This window comes from Adiantum capillus-veneris, chromosome 2 (assembly GCF_014529385.1).
Source record: "Adiantum capillus-veneris isolate H3 chromosome 2, ASM1452938v2, whole genome shotgun sequence".
NCBI lineage: Eukaryota > Viridiplantae > Streptophyta > Polypodiopsida > Polypodiales > Pteridaceae > Adiantum > Adiantum capillus-veneris.
Genome location: NC_140932.1, coordinates 66,460,501 through 66,478,494, shown reverse-complemented (window position 1 = coordinate 66,478,494; position 17,994 = coordinate 66,460,501).

The window sequence follows — 17,994 nt, the reverse complement described above, 5'->3', positions numbered from 1 at the left end:
GCGATCCTTTGGTGAATGTGGTCCCTTATCGAGGTTTAAGGGTGGGAAACGAAGCTTTGGTGGGAATCAAGCCCTCATTAAACAAAAAAAGGGGATAAAAAATGGATTTTTGGAGTCGCTTGTAATCATAACAGGCATGGTTTCAAGTGGAGCCACCGCCAGTACGGCACGTGAAGCAAAGGGGTGACGCAAATGCACGTGGAAGCCATGCTGAGAAAGCTCCCACTTGGAGAGCAATGTAAAAGGAGGGCGTGGGTGTTACCATATACATGTGGTAGTGATGTGTGTGAACACACTAGGACCGCCGGGGCATTTTTTCCCTCTTTAGGAGGTTTTTTCCCCCGTGCATTGTATATACGCCCATCACTCTAGGGCTATCTATCTTTCCATTGCGCACTAAGTAACACACTCTCTATTGTGTGCCTTGAGCTTCCTTCGTCTTCTCCAAGCTGTGTGTGTTTCTCTGCAACCCTAATTCCAACAATTGGTATCAGAGCAGGTCACGTCCTCCCGGGCTTAGTCGTCAGCTGCTCCAGCACACGCCTGCTCACTTTCTCCGATTTCAGTGAGCTTTGGCGAGCGTTCGCAGGTCGACAAATATTTTGGGGGAACTCAAAGAGCTCGGTCTGCTCAGAATTTTGATTTGGGCTCATTTCGGCCTCCGTTTCCACTACGGGCAGTACTGCACAGGCTATTTCGTCATTTTGTGCAGATTTTCTGTCAGTGCCGTTTTCTGCATAACAGGTGCCTTATAGTCTTCTACGGTTTGTGCTATATAGCACAAGTTGTTCCCGCTCCATTTCTCCTATTTTCGGGCAGTTTTCACATCAGGTGCAGCATTTACCATGGCTGACAACAACAACACAGATGTGTTCAAGATGTTTGCTGCTGAGGACAGGTTGGATGGGGACAACTACCCTATGTGGGCTTATATGATGCAACACGTTCTTGTGTCAAAAGGTGTCTGGAACATTGTGCAGGGCATTGATGTACGTCCTGGTTCTGAAGATGTAGGCGATATTGAGGATGTTGCAGGTCTTGCTGCAAGGATTGCAGCTGTTAGAGTTGTTTTGCCTACAGCAGAACAAGCTCGTTGGGATGTTAAGGATGCGCAGGCTCATGCATTGATTGCGTTGTCTGTGAAGCGCACCATTATTCCTCACATCCGTTCAGCAAAATCTGCAAAACAGGCTTGGGATATTCTAGCAGGTCTTTATGCAAGCCGCAATGAGGCTAAAATTGCTTTGCTGCGTAAAGAGCTAGAGTCGAAGATTATGCATGAGGAAGATGATATGGACACTTTCCTTGCTAGTGTCAAGGATATCAATGAGCAACTCATTTCTGCAGGTGAAGTCATTTCTGACAGTTCCCTTGTGCAGACTGTTCTTGATGCCTTACCAGATTCCTACCAGACTTTTGCTAGTACTTGGAGACTGATGACCCAAGGAAATCCTGAAGTTGTCAAGTTTGATGCATTATGCACATTGCTGTTGCAAGAGTCACTTTCTAGAAAAAACAGGACTAGGCAGCGTGCAGTTGAACAGGCTTTTATTGCTTCTCAAAGAAAGGGTGGTAACAGTAATGCAGCCACTTCTTATGGTTCTGCTGCGAGTGGCAAAAATTATGTTCCTAATGCTTCTGCTGGCAGCACTTCGTCTGGCAATTCTGGTGATAAGGGCAAAAAGAAGATGCGTTGCCATTATTGTAAAGCCAATGATCACTTGATCAAGTCGTGTCCTAAGTTGAAGGCCAAAGAGGCTAAGAAGAAAGAGGGTGGTTCCACTGCAAATGCTGGTTCCACTACAAATGCAGCCATTGTTGAGTCTTCTGTGAAAGGAGATTGTGATGCTGATGTTGATGCAGAATGGGCTTTTAGCGCAGAGTGCACTTACAATCCTGCTGTCCATGATGCATGCTTGTCAGTTGCTGCAGATTCACATGTGTGGTATTTCGACAGTGGTGCTACAAAGCACATTACCTCACATCATGAATTGTTTACCTCTCTCGAGTCTGTCCCTCATGGGAATTCAGTCACTTGTGCCAACAACGCCTCTTATCCAGTTCAGGGAGTTGGAAAGATTGTGCTCACTGCTGCTAATGGCAGTTCCTTCACACTTGTTGATGCACTTTATGTACCTGGGATCAAGAAGAATCTATTGTCTGTATCCGCACTTGCTAGACTTGGACTTGTAGTCAAATTTGTGGATGACAGATGTACAGTTCATGATCTCAGTTTTGGTGATGAAATTGTTGCATCTGGGCTTTTGTGCCGTGGGCTGTATAAGCTCACTTTGTATGACAAGTGTGGACAAAATTTTGCAAATGCTGTTGCAGATTCAAGGGCTATTTCAAATGCAAAACTTTGGCATGCACGTTTTGGTCATCTGAATTTTGCCAGTTTGCTGCGTTTGCAGAAATCTGATATGGTTGCTTCTTTGCCTCCTCTTGAAGCACCTATCAAACATGTTTGTGAAGGCTGTATTCTGGGTAAAATGCAGCGTTCTAAGTTTCCAAAGGATGGTTCAGTTAGGGCCACATGCAGGTTGCAGCTTGTGCATAGTGACGTTTGTGGGCCCATGCAAACTCCGTCCTTGGGCAATTACCTGTACTTCGTGACTTTCATTGATGATTACTCCAGGCATGCGTGGGTATTTCCGCTTAAAGCGAAGTCCGAAGTTTTTATGTGCTTCAAACAATTTTTGGCTATGGCTGAAAATGTCTCAAAATGTACTATGGGCACCCTCCGTTCCGATCGAGGGGGGGAGTATATGTCTCATGAATTTAATGCATTTCTGGCTAGTCGTGGGATAAAACACCAATGTACAGTGCCTTATACACCTCAGCAAAATGGTGTTGCTGAGAGGAAAAACAGGTCACTAACGGAAATGGCACGATGTATGGTCAAAAGTCAAGCTTTGCCGCATTCTTTTTGGCTTGAGGCCATCATGTGTGCCACTTATGTACTTAACAGGTGTCCTACGAAAGCTTTGCAGTCTATTACTCCATATGAAGCATGGCATGATAGAAAACCTTCTATTGAGCACATGCGTGTTTTTGGCTGTTTGGCATATGCTTTGGTGCCACAAGTGCAGCGCAGAAAATTGGATGATAAGGCTGTCAAATGTATTTTTGTTGGTTATAGTGCTGAAAGCAAAGGTTACAGGTTGTATCACCCGCAAACAAAACGTATTTTGGTTTCACGGGATGTAGTGTTTGTGGAAGATTCTGTTCAACCCTTGCTGTCATGTACTAGAGACAGTAATGTAAGCTCACAGGACATTTATGACACTTTGTTGCCTCTTTTCAGTGGTGGAAATACGAATGTAAGTTCCAATGAGGCAAATGTACAGCCTATGGGGGTTTCTGAAAATGTTTTAGAACAGCCTATTACTGATGCAGATGTACATGATGTACTTGATGAGGAAAGGGCTGAAAATGAGCAGGCTAGAGGTATGCCAAAATGGCTGGTGCACACTTTGCGTGATAGTAAATTGGATGCACCTTTATCTAGTCGTACTCGTTCAGGCTCTCGCCATGCATCTTATGCATCAGATTGTTATGCTTTGGCTGTGTCTAGTTTACATGATGTTGAGGAGCCTCTGTCTTTTGATGAAGCACAGAATTCAGAAAATTGGATTGCTGCCATGAAATCAGAATATGATGCACTTATAGAGAATGACACATGGACTTTATGTGATTTGCCTCCTGGCAAAAAGGCCATTGGTACGAAGTGGGTTTACAAGTTGAAACGCAAGCCGGATGGTGAGATCGATCGCCATAAGGCTCGACTTGTTGCAAAGGGGTATGCACAACAAAAAGGCATAGATTATGAAGAGACTTTTGCTCCCACTTGTCGTATGACTACTGTGCGTTTTCTATGTGCATTGGCAGCTCATTTTGGTTGGGATGTACATCAATCAGACATTGTTACTGCTTTCTTGAATGGTGACATATTTGAGGAAGTTTATGTAACGCAGCCTCGCGGTTTTGTCATAAAAGGACAAGAGGACAAAGTGTGCAAATGTAAGAAGGCTTTGTATGGGTTGAAGCAATCTCCTCGTGCTTGGTATGAGAAAGCTGACACTCATTTGGTTAAACGAGGCTTTCGTAACAGTCCAACAGAAAGCACATTGTATGTAAAGCGTGAGGATGATGTATTTCTCATTGTGGTTCTTTATGTTGATGATTTGCTGATCACTGGACCAAATGAGAGACATATTGCTGAATTTAAGGCTGATTTGAATGCTACTTTCAAGATGAAAGATTTGGGGCTGTTGCATCATTACTTGGGTATACAGTTTAAGCAGTGTGATGGTGGTATTGCCTTGTGTCAGAAAAGTTACATAGAGACATTGCTATGTAAGTTTGGACTTGAAGATTGCAAACCTATTGCCACTCCCATGGAAACAGGTTTGAAGTTGAGTCTACATGATGCTGGCGATCCTGCTGATGTCACTCTTTACCAAACTGCTGTTGGCTGCCTCATTTATGTATGCAACACGAGGCCAGATATTCAGTTTGCAGTCTCGCAGGTCAGCAGATTTATGCATAGCCCAGGGTCTAAGCATTGGCAGGCTGTCAAGAGGATTTTCCGCTACCTTAGTGGCACTTTACATCTTGGCTTGTTTTATCCCAAGGGGGGATCATTGCCGCCAGACTTACATGCTTTTTCGGACTCAGATTGGGCTGGTTGTTTTGACACGCGAGTGTCCACAAGTGGTTTTTGTTTCATGCTTGGCAGTTCATGTATATCATGGTTGAGCAAGAAGCAACCTACTGTGGCCACTTCGAGTTGTGAGGCTGAGTACAGGGCAGTCTTCACAGCTACGGTTGAGTGTGTATGGCTCAGACGCCTTATGGCTGACTTGGGTGTTGGACAAGACACTGCCAACACTATCTACACTGACAGTCAGAGCGCATTGGCAGTTGCGAGGAACCCAGTTTTTCATGCTCGCACAAAGCACATTGAGGTGCATTACCACTATGTCAGGGAGAGGCTCTCAGCAGGAGAGATCAGCTTGGCTTATGTGCCAACACAGGACAACCTTGCAGATCTTTTCACAAAGGCATTGTCTCGTGAGAAGCTTGAAGCTTTCCGCAAAGCTTTGGGCTTACTCCCCTTTGTGGACTGATCCTGTCCTCAGGGCATGGCACTTCCCTTTACTCATGTGCCAGCTCTCGTTCACCGCATCACTCCAGGGGGGATTTGTTACCATATACATGTGGTAGTGATGTGTGTGAACACACTAGGACCGCCGGGGCATTTTTCCCTCTTTAGGAGGTTTTTTCCCCCGTGCATTGTATATACGCCCATCACTCTAGGGCTATCTATCTTTCCATTGCGCACTAAGTAACACACTCTCTATTGTGTGCCTTGAGCTTCCTTCGTCTTCTCCAAGCTGTGTGTGTTTCTCTGCAACCCTAATTCCAACAGTGGGTCGCTCATAAGTTAGAGCACGCTGCACGAGTTTGGAGGCCGCCAAGGGAAGCAAAGGGAGGAACATCAACTGAAAATAGTACTACAGTACACAAAAGGGTTTGCCAAGGACTCTCCAAGGAGAGCTAAGAAGGGTGTGCTACCCAAGGAGAGCACTTCAAGGGCAATTGGAAGCAAAAAACGAGCAAAGGGAGGCCACTCGAGAAGTGAAGGTGGGTTGGATGACGAGGATGTCACAAATAGGTCACAAGAAAAGGCATTAGTTCTTTTGAGAAAGCTATCATTGTATACATTCCACCTTAGTTTAATCAAGCAGGCTCTATCGTAATCTCCATATCTGAGTGTTTTCACGGATGTGCTTTTTGTTCCTCTCTCATACCTATGTGTGTGTCGTGTATCTGAGGGTCTTTGGGTGCATGAGGCTGGTTCATGAAGGTGCCGCGAGAAATGTGTATGAGTGCAAGTGCGAGAGCAAAGAGAGAGAGAGAGAGAGAGAGAGAGAGAGAGAGAGAGAGAGAGAGAGAGAGAGAGAGAGAGAGAGAGAGAGAGAGAGAGAGAGAGAGAGAGAGAGAGAGAGACCTGCTTTGGGTGGAGCGAAGAGCAACGTTATCCTGTTGAAGCTCCTTATTCTGTTGTGTATTAAAGAATAAGTGTATAATGGTCAAGTTAGTAGATGGGTTAGTAGTAAGTGGGATGTCTGGCCAGTTGGCATGAATCCCAACAAACTCCCACTTGAAGGCCAACGCAGCCAAGTAACCTGGTATGTACAACCGTGAAGCAATCTAGTGGCTTCAACCTATACCCATCAACTCGCTGCAATGTGTAAACCGCTCCAAAGCTAAGCCTTTTGTCAAAGCATCTGCTGGGTTGTCATCAGTATGTACCTTGACCAAATCAATGAGCTTTTTGGCCAAGAAATATCTCACACGATGATACCTAACTTCAATGTGTTTCGATTTGGAGTGAAACACGGGATTCCTTGTGAATGCAAGAGCACTCTGACTATCACAATATATCACTGTAGTCTCATGTATGCTATGGTAGCCACAAGGCCAGCCATTGCTTTTGCAATGGGAGTGGTGAGCCGATATATGGCAAATCCTGATAGTAAGCATTGGGAAGCAGTGAAGCACATTATTAGGTACCTCAAAGGTACGGTTCATAGGTGTTTATGCTTCAGGAACATGATGCATCCATTGTGGGTTATGCGGATACAGACTATGCGGGTTGTGTCGACAATAGGAGATCGACATCTGGCTATGTCTTCATATTTGCTGGAGTAGCAGTATCTTGGAGGTCATGTCTTCAAGATTGTACATCGTCTTCCACTTCAAAATCAGAGTACGTTGCATTGTCGGATGCAAGTAAAGAGGATGTATGGTTATCTCGCTTGGTCAAAAATAGAGTGCACGTGCGATGCGTGAAGCGTGCGTGCGAGAGAGGTGAGTGCAAGCATGAGAGGGTGAGGTGCAAGGGAGACAATATGTGGTGGAGCTCTCAGAGGCAATACCCTCTAGCCCCTTATTCTCTATATGTACATAGGAATAAGATGAGGGTTAGTGTGAGTGGGCAGTGTCAGTGGGCGGCCAAGCACTGGGTGCCCAACTCGGGGTGAGGCACATCGCCTTTACCCCAACATACTCCCACTTAAAGGCAACTGTGCCAATAAGTGGACCCTACTAGCTATCTACTAGTATATACAAGATGATAGGTGAGAGACTCTCTCAACCCACGCTCACTGGCTTACTCACTCAATCTACATGCAGTCGCATCGGCTCTAGACGAGCGTTAAAATCAACGCTAGAGCCTGCATGCAAATTCTATAGACATCTCTGTATGGTATGCAATGCTCCACGAAGCGTCATGCTAGCATCAACCATCACTAGACTGGCAATCCCTAATGTAGATGCTACCACTGCAGCTGCTAAGTCGGGCCTCGACAGTAATAACAAGTCAAACATGAGACGCACTAATGCTGACGAAATCTGCACAAGCCTGGATGTACTCGCCTCCCCTGCGCTATCTGCAATGACTGCATCCTTAGGACTACCCATCGTGTATGGATGTGTCGACAACGACATTGGGGAAGCTATGTTCCTCTCACCCATAGGCAAAGCTGTGCATCTTGGCACCAACTCATCAGCCTCTAACATGAGCACACTCACAATCACTTTCTGAGTGGGAATAAATCGACCACTGTGTGGGAGTCACACTCAACCACTAAAGCATCAGAGAATAACACTGCAGATACGCATGTAATTCCATGGCAAGAACCTGGGAAAAATCCACCAAAGTTTCCCCACAAAGTGATCAAAATCACATCAAAACTCAGCCCATAAAATACAATCCATATCATGCATATATCATCTACCAAACATAAGGCAATTGAGCTCATTGCTGCATGACTAGCTCTCTAGACAAAGTGCCCAACACCTATATGCACGTGAATCCGTTACCTGTGAGATCTAACTAGCTCAAATTGTATCCGCACATGCCATACATAGTAAAGCCTCTCTGAACCTTTGACCACACAATCATTCATGTGCACAATAGTTGTGCCACATAATCCACATGATGGGGCAAAACCTGTGAGCAAAATAGATCCACAACCTGCTCAAAGCGTAGAGCACCTGGCTACCAGGAAATCACCTAAAGAGTAAACCACCTACACTCTATCTTGGTGACACGGCTCGAGTCTCACCAAATCAGCCCCAAAGTTTCACATATGCATTCATTCACTCTAAATGGGCTAAAGATTCAACTCTTCAAACCTTTCCAACACCCTGATCTGAAGCCCTGATTTAAACTTCAAAACACGTACCTCTGAAAAATCCGAAATACACACATCTGCTGCAAAAAAATCATGTGAACAAAATTAGGTCAAATGGACATTTCCATTACGTCCAGAACATGCCAAAAACCGAGAAAAGAGTCCTGGGTTGCGCAGATCTGAATCGGTATGAGGCATTTATGCCCCAAAAAGTGATTTTCGGGCCCAAACATGCACCTGCGCGAATTTGTTTCTGCAAATCTGTCTGCTGTGTGGTGTGTATGGGCTGATTTGTGGACACAAGGAGCTCAAATTACACTCCTCCTACAAGCCTCTACAAACTGGGTCGCAAGCTCTTCGATCTGTGCTCCGATTTATGACCTCCCCGCCATGGTCAAGCTCTTGCAAAGCTTCTGCTACTGCATATGTGTGCTCTCCCTCTCCATGCCTATGCTTTGATACCAGTTGAGAGTGCCGCAAGAAGCATGTGCGAGTGCAAGTGCAAGAGCAGAGAGAGAGAGAGAGAGATAGATAGATGTCATTATCGTCCTCGGAGGTCAAATATGACCCATGGGACCAAAACATGCGTACAAAGGGTACCTCCTCTCATCAGGGAGAGGGTAATGGTTGTTACATTAGCATGTGCGACCAAAAGAAAGGGGTCGGTAGGGCTAGGGTAAGATCTAGTGGATAGGTGGGACAACCTTAGGATGCAATACAAAATAAAGTAGGGTAAATGGGAACTATGGGGCTAGGGGGTGGTATTCGGCGGTGTGATAGGAGGCTTGGGAGACCGAAACTCCTGTATGAGAGCCTTTCCTCCGCGATATACCGCCCACTTCCCTTGGGCTCTTGCTGCGTGTACTTTTTTGAGTTCGCTACCTTTGTGTTTTAGTTGTGTCGTGGTGAGCTCCTCGGCAATCCAAAAGCTGGTGCCTTTGAGGAGGCGCGATTGTTGGAGTAGCCGGAGTCGTCCTTCTTTGTTCTCAAACTCGAGGATGGTATGTCCGCTTGGTGTATTTTTGTGGTTGAGCTTGTTGTTGATGCTTTCGATCATGTCGTAGTCCACATGGATTGGATTGAGGGTTTCGTTGAGGAAGTTGATGCGTTCAGAGAAATCGTCTTCACACTTGTCCCATGCTTGGGGTAGGCCCCCAATGCGAACCTTGAGTGTGTTTGCTTCTTTAAGGTGTCGTTCTCGGAGCTCTGCCTTCACACAGGTTTCGACCTTGGTCAATGCCACTGTGTGAGCTTGGGTAACCTTGGCCTCAAATTCCTTCACTTTGCTAGTGGTGAGCCCAACCATGGTGTCGAAACGCCCCTCAAGCACACTGAGACGTGCTTTGAGGTCACGGTTTTCTTCCATCACCCTGCCAAGGGTTGCCTGGAGTTGCCCGATGCGATCCGCTTTTCTCGGTGCCGCAAGGACAGTGGCAAAGCTCGGGCGGGGTCGCCGCGGTGTAAAAAACTTGGAGTTACTACTTAGCTTGTCTGGTTCTGCAGACATACCTTGGACAATGTAGCGGGTTGCTGGAACAGTGGCACGAGGGAGACTCTATCTCGTTCACAACAAAGATGGGAGAGAGAGAGAGAGAGAGAGAGAGAGAGAGAGAGAGAGAGAGAGAGAGAGAGAGAGAGAGAGAGAGAGAGAGAGAGAGAGAGAGAGAGAGAGAGAGAGAGAGAGAGAGAGAGAGAGAGAGAGAGCTGCTTTGGGTGGATCAAAAAGCAATGTTATCCTGTTTTGCAACACCTTATTCTGCTGTGTATTAAAGAATAAGTGTATAATGGTTAAGTTAGTAGATGGGTTAGTAGTAAGTGGGATGTCCGGCCAGTTGGCCTGAATCCCAACAGTTCAAAGGGTATAAAGCTTGGGTAGTTCAAGTGTGTAGTTGCTCCCTATATTAATGGGGATGTATGTAAGGATTTTTTTCTGAAAGAGCTTGCCACTATCCACTTTCGGGCTATGGTAAATAGTCTAAGGATTGGGTCTGGGTGTGTTTGCCCCAGCCTCATCATCTTTTGGCGATCATGCTGTTTTTTAGTATGATAAAGCTTTCAGAAAAGGTCTGTAAGGGCAACATGAAGGGCAAGTTTCTTATGAGCCGACGTAAAAAATCCACCAAGGTGTTCAAATGGCGTGTGCCAAGATAGACAGATGGTTTAGTGGAGCACCAAGATAGAGGATTCGACCCTGGATATGGCTTGTGGAGCAAGAATGGAGGAGTTGCAGATCCAGACAGACGAAGAAAAGGCAGATTATGTGTGGCAAGGGCTTCGTGGAGCTGCATGGAAACTCTACTGTAACCTCTCAGTAGACAGACCAAAGGAGTTGGTACAAGGAAAATTGGCTCTACTTATAGCCTTTTGTGAAGATCAAAAGAGGTTCATGGGATCGACCACCTCTGGAGAGTCTATCTTTAATCATGAAGATTCATTGAGTTTACGACCAACAGAGGATATGCAAGTGAATCTGCAATGACTGATTGGAGTGACAGAGTTTGAAATCTCCGATGAGCTTCTAGATGCACCAGGCATCAATGGAGTGCATACTGTAGAAGAGGAAGACAATGAACAGGAGGGTATACATCCAAATAGTGTACCTAGTTCAAGTAAAGACTTCAAAGTGGTATCGGGTGCTGGTTTGATAGAACAAGAGGGTGGGAAGCCTTGCCACGAGCAGCATGCAGAGGTGTATCAGGTTCCAAGGTAGATATCATGCCGTGGAGAGGTGTCTCCTGTAGCAGAATCTGTGGGAATGGATGGAGATGCAACCTTATTGTGTGGATCGTCATGTGTCAAGGACGAGAAAAGTTCCCTCTGTGTGATGGTGATGCTGACTTGGAGTCTGAGAGGTATGGGATGAATTCATGTCTTGCTTTGTTGATGATGTGACAAACGAGCAGGTGCACCTAGGAGAGGAAGCATTGGTTTGTGCGATCGTAGAAGCTCTTCCAAAGTAGAGGGTTGGGAAATCATCCATTGTCGAGGAGCAGGTGGTGATAGAGATTGAAGCTATAATGGAAGAAATCTCTACCGAAGAGGATGTGGTGTTTATTGATGAGCTTGCCAATGAGTACTTGGTCACTCATGGTGCAGATTCAGAAGCTCTGAATGTGTTCGATGGTGAGGAGAACCAGTGTTTGGATGATGAATGGAGTTTTGATGATCTAGTGTTCCAAGTGACCCTTCCCAAAAGGTTTATGTCAACAAGGCTCTTGACAAGATCAGAGCTATGAGAGGCTTGTCTAGTGTCCGTGGATTAGAGGAAGAAGAGATGCAGTAGCCAATTTTAAAAGACACCTCTCTAGACACTGATGAAGTCAAGGGAATCAACCAAAAAGAGGTTTCTTTGATACATAATGCATGTTTCAAGGGGGATAGTGCTTCTGAACGAACTTATTATGGCCTTATAACTATAGGTTTTAAAGTTGAGGTGGAGGGAAATTCTTCTTTGCTGACGTGCTTTTGTTGCTAGCCTTTTATTGGTAGATGTACTTCAAGAAAGCGTGTCCCTAGTATTTGGGATCCTGGTGGATGCAGGTTATTGATTTTGTTTTGGGGTTTGGTGCCCTGTGATCCAGGAGGAGGGCCCTCCAAGCTTTGGGAGTTCGGCCAAGTTCCCATTTGATCTAGGAGGGTCTCCATGATGGGATGCGTTGGAGTGGTTTTTGTACATAGCTTTGTAGATATTTTTGGCTTCAAGCAAAGTCAGTTTTGACCATGTTTTTTTATCAGGCTTTTAACTCACAAATGGTGTTTTGTTGAGCATTAATGCTCAACTAGAGAGTTGGGCAAAGATGATGGATCCTAGGTTTTCGTCAACATATGAGAGCTAGAAAATCTTATGCTTGGCTACATATGTAATGTCCATGCAAGTATAAAAGTAGCTTCAAGGTGCATCCGATTGGAAGCTTCAAAGGTTGAGCATGCTCGGGATTGTTCTCTGAGTGTTAAAGATGGCAGCCAGGTAGATCATTTTTAGGATACAATTGAGCGAGTTGCCAAGATGGTGATGCTTCCATTGAGGGATACAGTCTTATTGGTGAGATGAAAGCTCAAAAGCGCTCTCTCCTCTTCTAAAGCCCCAACCTGAAGCTCATTTGCATTGTATGGTGAATGATAGAGTGTGCTCAAAGTTAACTTTTTATAAGCCTTTCAAAATAACATCTCGATTGGGACTCCAAGGGTTGGATCATGTACCTGGGCTTCTCCAAAGATGAATGACAATTTAGAATCCGCTAGTGTGTGCGGCTTTGAAGTTCTTGAATATGTTTCTTGCACTTCTACAATATTTGGAGGTGGAGTCAGTGGACCAGGTTGTTGTAACCGCGCTTGGCGATCCTTTGGTGAATGTGGTCTCCTTACCGAAGTTTGAAGGTGGGCAAGGAAGCCTTGGTGGGAACCAAGCCCTCACATTAAACAAAAAATGGAGATAAAAAATGCCTTTTTGGAGTCGCCTCTAATCATAGCAAGCATGGCATTGCAAGTGGAGCCGCCACCAGCAGGGCCTCAGGACTAAGTAGCACCCATATTTAGGAGGGGGCGGGGGGGAGGGTGGGCAATGGGATCAAAGGTGGAGAAGCTCATGTACGAAAACAGAGGAGATCGCAGCCGCAACAATCAAATCAAATACTAAACCTGGACGGGCACTAAACCTGGATAGCCTGAAAAATGCATGTTAAGTTATAATATAATGTTGTAAAAATGGCTGTGGGTACACAATGCATGCGCGGGTGAGGTGGTTAGCCTATGTGACCCTAAACCCGAACGGCCAGGTCTCGGGTCCAAATCACCCCGCCGGACCTCGTTTTTTCCGCTGGCCATGTTTAATACGCCTCGTCTTTTTGACGGCGTGCCTCGTTTTTCTCGCTTGCCAGGTTTAGTGCGCCTCGAGATCCCGCCCGCAACCCGGACGGATGATCCTATTACTCCACCCTGCATTTAATATGGGTGCCACTTAGTCTCAAGGCCAGCAGGGTACGTGCAGCAAAGGGGCGATGCGGCTGCGTGTGGAAGCCATGCTGAGAAAGCTCCTACTTGTAGAGCAATGTAAAAGGAGGGCCCCCAAATGTAAAAGGAGGGCGTGGGGGACTCATAAGTCAGACACGCTGCAGGAGCTGGGCGCCGCCAAGGGACTGGAAGGGGCTGAACTTTTGAAGGCCGCTAGCTGAACAACATAAGAAGAGAGGGCTGAAGCTCAGAGAGATATAGGTAGGGCCATACTGCAGGTGCCGCCATCTGGAGGGCAAGCAAACCGAGGGGGTCGACGGGCTACAGACGCGGCAGGAGCTGGAGGCCGCCATGGGACTCGTGGAGGTGAAAGCGCTGCTGGCGCTAGTACAGAGACCTTGAAAGGTTGCTAACCCTTCTAAGGCATGCAGAAGCCGACGAGCTGCAGCAGGGCCGAGCCTAATTAGGGAGGAAAGATCTCGAGGCCACGCCGGGGCGGCACAGAGAATCAAAGGGAGAGAGATGAGAGGAGGAGGGTGACCGACCTGCTAGAGGAGCTAGGGGAAGCTCCTGTGTTGCAGAAAGAGCTCATCACGGGTTGACGAAACCAAGGAGAGGAGGATGTTGCTAGATATAGCACATAAGGAGAGCAGATGAGGGGCACTCCGGGCTTGAAGGTGCAAGCAAGCGGGTTGACTGCATGCTGGTGAGCCGCGGAGGGTCTGGCCGGGTACAAAAGAGAAAAGGCTGGTGTCGCCAGAAGGGGAGAGGGCTGAAAGCTGTAATTGGAGTCCAAGTGCAATGAAAGGAGCTAGAGATTGCCTTTGGTGGCCAGGTATGCAAGGAAGCAAGAGAGTTTGGAAGCCATATGCAGTTGGAGGCCGCCAAGGGAAGCGAAGGGAGGACCATCGACTAAAAATATTGCTACAGTACATGAAAAGGTTGGCCAAGGAGAGCTAAGAAGGGTGTGCTACCCAAGGAGAACGCTCAAGGGCAATTGGAAGCTAAAAACGAGCAAAGAGAGGTCAATGGAGAAGTGAAGGCGGATAATTGGATGACGAGGATGTCACGAATAGGTCACAACAAAATCCATTAGTTCTTTTGAGAAAGCTATCATTGTGGTCCGTTCGTAAGATGAATGGAGTCCCCAAAAGAGAGTGCTTCCATCTGTCTAGGGCATGTAGAATAGATAGTAGCTCTTTTTCATATATGACTCGGTATTGAGTCTTCAAATTTCATATGCTATGGCGTGCCCTTCTTGGAGCAAGACTGCTCCAAAACCTCCACAAGCATCACATTGGACTTCCAATGACTTTGAGAGATCCGATAGTGTAAGCACTCGTTGGGAGGGAAGCTTTTCTCTAAGCTTGTCTGATGGATCCATACAGATACCATCTTCAGAGATAATGTGACCTAAGTAAGGAATCTCTTGGAGGAAAAATTCACTCTTCTTTTGCTTAATGAAAAGTTTATTCTCCGTAAAAGCTTGAAAGATTACCTAGAGATGTTTCTTATGCTCCTTGAGAGAATTGGAGTAGATGATGATGCCATCAAAGAATGCTCTAGTAAACTTGCGATGGGGCCTAAATATTTTCTCCATTAGGCGGTTGAATGTGGCTGGAGCATTTGTCAAGCCAAAAGGCATGTCAAGATATACATAAAGACCAAATGTTGTGCGAAAAGAAGTCTTTACAATATCTTCATTCACTATCCTTATTTGATGATAACCACTTTTAAGGTCAATCCTACTGAAGTAGGTGGAGCCTTGTAGCTTATCAAACATACCTTCTACCCGTGGTACGAGAATTTTGTTTTGATAGTGATACGGTTTAGTGCTCTATTGTCAACACACATACGATATGTACCGTATTTCTTTTGCAGTAATAGGACTGGTGAACAAAAGGGGGGAGGAGCTAGGCCTCACCATCCCTTTGTCTACTAGCTCTTGTACCTGGCTCATAATCTCCTCTTGTTGAGCTTGAGAAACTCGATAAGGAGGCTTATTAGGAGGTGATGTCCCATGTAGAAGCTCTATTGTATGGTCATCATTCCCTCGTTTTGGAGGTAACTCCATAGGGAAATCATCGAAAACATCTTGAAATCCATTTAGAAAATTAGACAACTCTAATTCTCCTTGATTCCTACCACTTTGTTTTGGTAAAAAATTAGCATAATTTAGAGACTCTTTGGCAAAAATCATATACAAAGAAATCGAGATTTTCATTGACTTATCAAAAGTAGGTGAATTTACAAGAGGTAGTGTATGACCCGACTCATTAGCTTCTATATAAATGTTATTTTTCTTGTAGGTGAAATAAATTCTCTTTTCAGGGAACTTCATATTGGTAGCCATGTGATTGAACCATGGTGCCCCTAGGATAACATCCTCATTTTAGAGAGGAGAGATGAAAAAGTCTTCTTTGACGATGTAGCTTTGGACATGAAGCCTCAACGTCCTAATCAAGGGCGTAATGGATGCTTGATATCCTTTGAAAGCTCCATCGGCAGTTACAGTATCTCCTATCTTGAAAGCTTGTATGCCCTCTGTATGCCCACCTTTGTGGCCAACTCCGTTGATATGAAGTTGTGAGTAGAGCTAAGATAAAAAAGGATGAAGGCATCATGCTACCTCATCTTCCCCCAAGCATAGGAAAGGGATGATCCTTTGCAATGAGCATCCTCTTTTGGAGCTTCAACCATAGAAGCTATAGGAGTCTCATTGCGGGCATTTTGTCAGTGCAAGAACGATAGCCATGTCCTTGGTCCCCACACTTAAAGCATTTTGTGATCTTTGCAAAAAGCCTCTAGCTCTTTAGGAGAGAGTTTATTTTTACCTTTGTAAACCCCTTTCTCCTTGGTCTTGTTGTTGTTGTTGGGATTGCCTTGGGAAAAACTTTGACTATTGTTCTTCCCCCTTGAATCATTTAGACCTTTGTTTTCCATGGGCTTGGCATTCCTTTTAGCCCCTTGTTGGAAATTAATGTGTTGGTGCAGCCAAAGTGGGTTGACCATAGAAGATGGCATGGGCACGAATATGTAGTCTAGCAAAAGCATGGCAAAGGACTGGAGCAGCTATATGAAGAACATGGAGACAACATTAGTAGGCGCAGTGGATATATATGGATGATGGGGTTTATAGGCCAAGGAAGGCCCCCCCCCCCCCACACACACACACACTTGCGATATTGCTAGTGCTCGGGTAGGGAGGGGTCCCGTGACAAGCAACAGAAAGCAGAGAGAGAGAGGGAAGTTCCAAGGTGGCCCAAGGGGCATATCCCACCACAAAGGTTAGTGGAGAGAGAGAGAGAGAGAGAGAGAGAGAGAGAGAGAGAGAGAGGATGTTCAAAGGCATTCCTAAAGGCCAATTCAAAAAGTGAGTGGGTGGCCGAGCCAGGAGGATAAAGGACCAAGAGATATGCACCATGTGATAGTTGCCAAAAATGAAGTGTACCAAGTGCTAACAATGCAACAGAAATACTAATATGGTCTTCACTTGATTGTACGAGTAGCTCCCTTTTTTTTCTTTTTAGCCTTATCCAAGCCCTATAAAAGGGAATGCAAGTGAATTTTTCAGGTTTTTTTTGCCAGAGAGATTTTTTGATGACTTGCAAGCCTCTGTATTGGAAGCTTGCCATTGGAGCTGTAGACTTGGTTGTATTATCTCCATATGCAATACTACTAAGCATTTGCCCCTCTTTCTTGTGTTTCTTCTCTCCATTCCCCTCCTTTTCTCTCGCTCTTTGTGTGCTTGTCGAAGCTTGTGGAGGTGTATGCCTGCAGCGTGAAGTGTGTTATAAAGGGGGCAGAATCGGGGTGTTTTGTGAGCCGAAAAGGGTGAGTTGAGCGGTATAGGTGCATTTGTGCTGAGTGGTGTTTTTGTAGGGTAGGAGATTGTTGTTCTGTGTGCACATGTGGGTATGTTAGTGCAAATTAGCCAATTTGAAGGTGTTAGTTGAGAGGTTAGGGGTGTTGTGGATACCGTGAGTTGTAGGGAGGCTTTGTGTTCTGTGTCGGGTCTGTACCTTATTCCACTCTCCAACGTGAAGCAACCATAGTGTGGTGGATGACTTCGATGATGGAACCATGCTATTGTGAGTTGACATACTCAGCCATTTCTTCAGGTAATCCCACACAAAATTGTTGCTTTTGCTCGATGGTCTATCTTTTAAAAGACTGTAGCTTTGAGATGTAAATCCCAAAACTTGTCTACATATTTGTGGATAGACTCATTGGAGGTAACTTCAAACTCCACAATTTGGTGAGCTCTTTATCTTTGGCGTCTCTTTCAAGGAATTGCATTATGATGGAAACTCATAGACTTTTCCTTGTCTTTGGAGCTTCTCCATTGCCACGAAGTCTAGCCCACCATTGACAAGTAGATTTTTTAAAGTGCATAGCTACATGACATAGCTTGGAGGACTCGATGAAGCCCTTGTCTCCAAAGGCCGCATCAAATTTCTGGATGAAGGCCAATTCTTTGTCAATAGCACCAAAGTTGCCATCATACATGAGGAAAAAATACTCTTTCTTCCCTCTTTGTACTTCTTTAGCTTGTAGGATCTTTTCCTAGCAGCATATGATTTGTGATGTCCTCTCCTCTTGTATTATCTAGGAGAATAGCTGCTGCTTTTGTCAGAAGAGGAGGAAGATGGAGAAGAGGGTGACCTCTTTCTTGCCTTTTTCTTCCTTTGGTTTCTCTTATCCCTTTTGAGATGATGAAGAGAAGGACTATATGACGATCTTTTCCTCTTAGGAGGAGTTGGATATTTAGATTGCCGTCGTCTTGGAGCCACATCTTCAGAGGAATTTTGTGAATCACTTCTTTCTCGTTCATTGG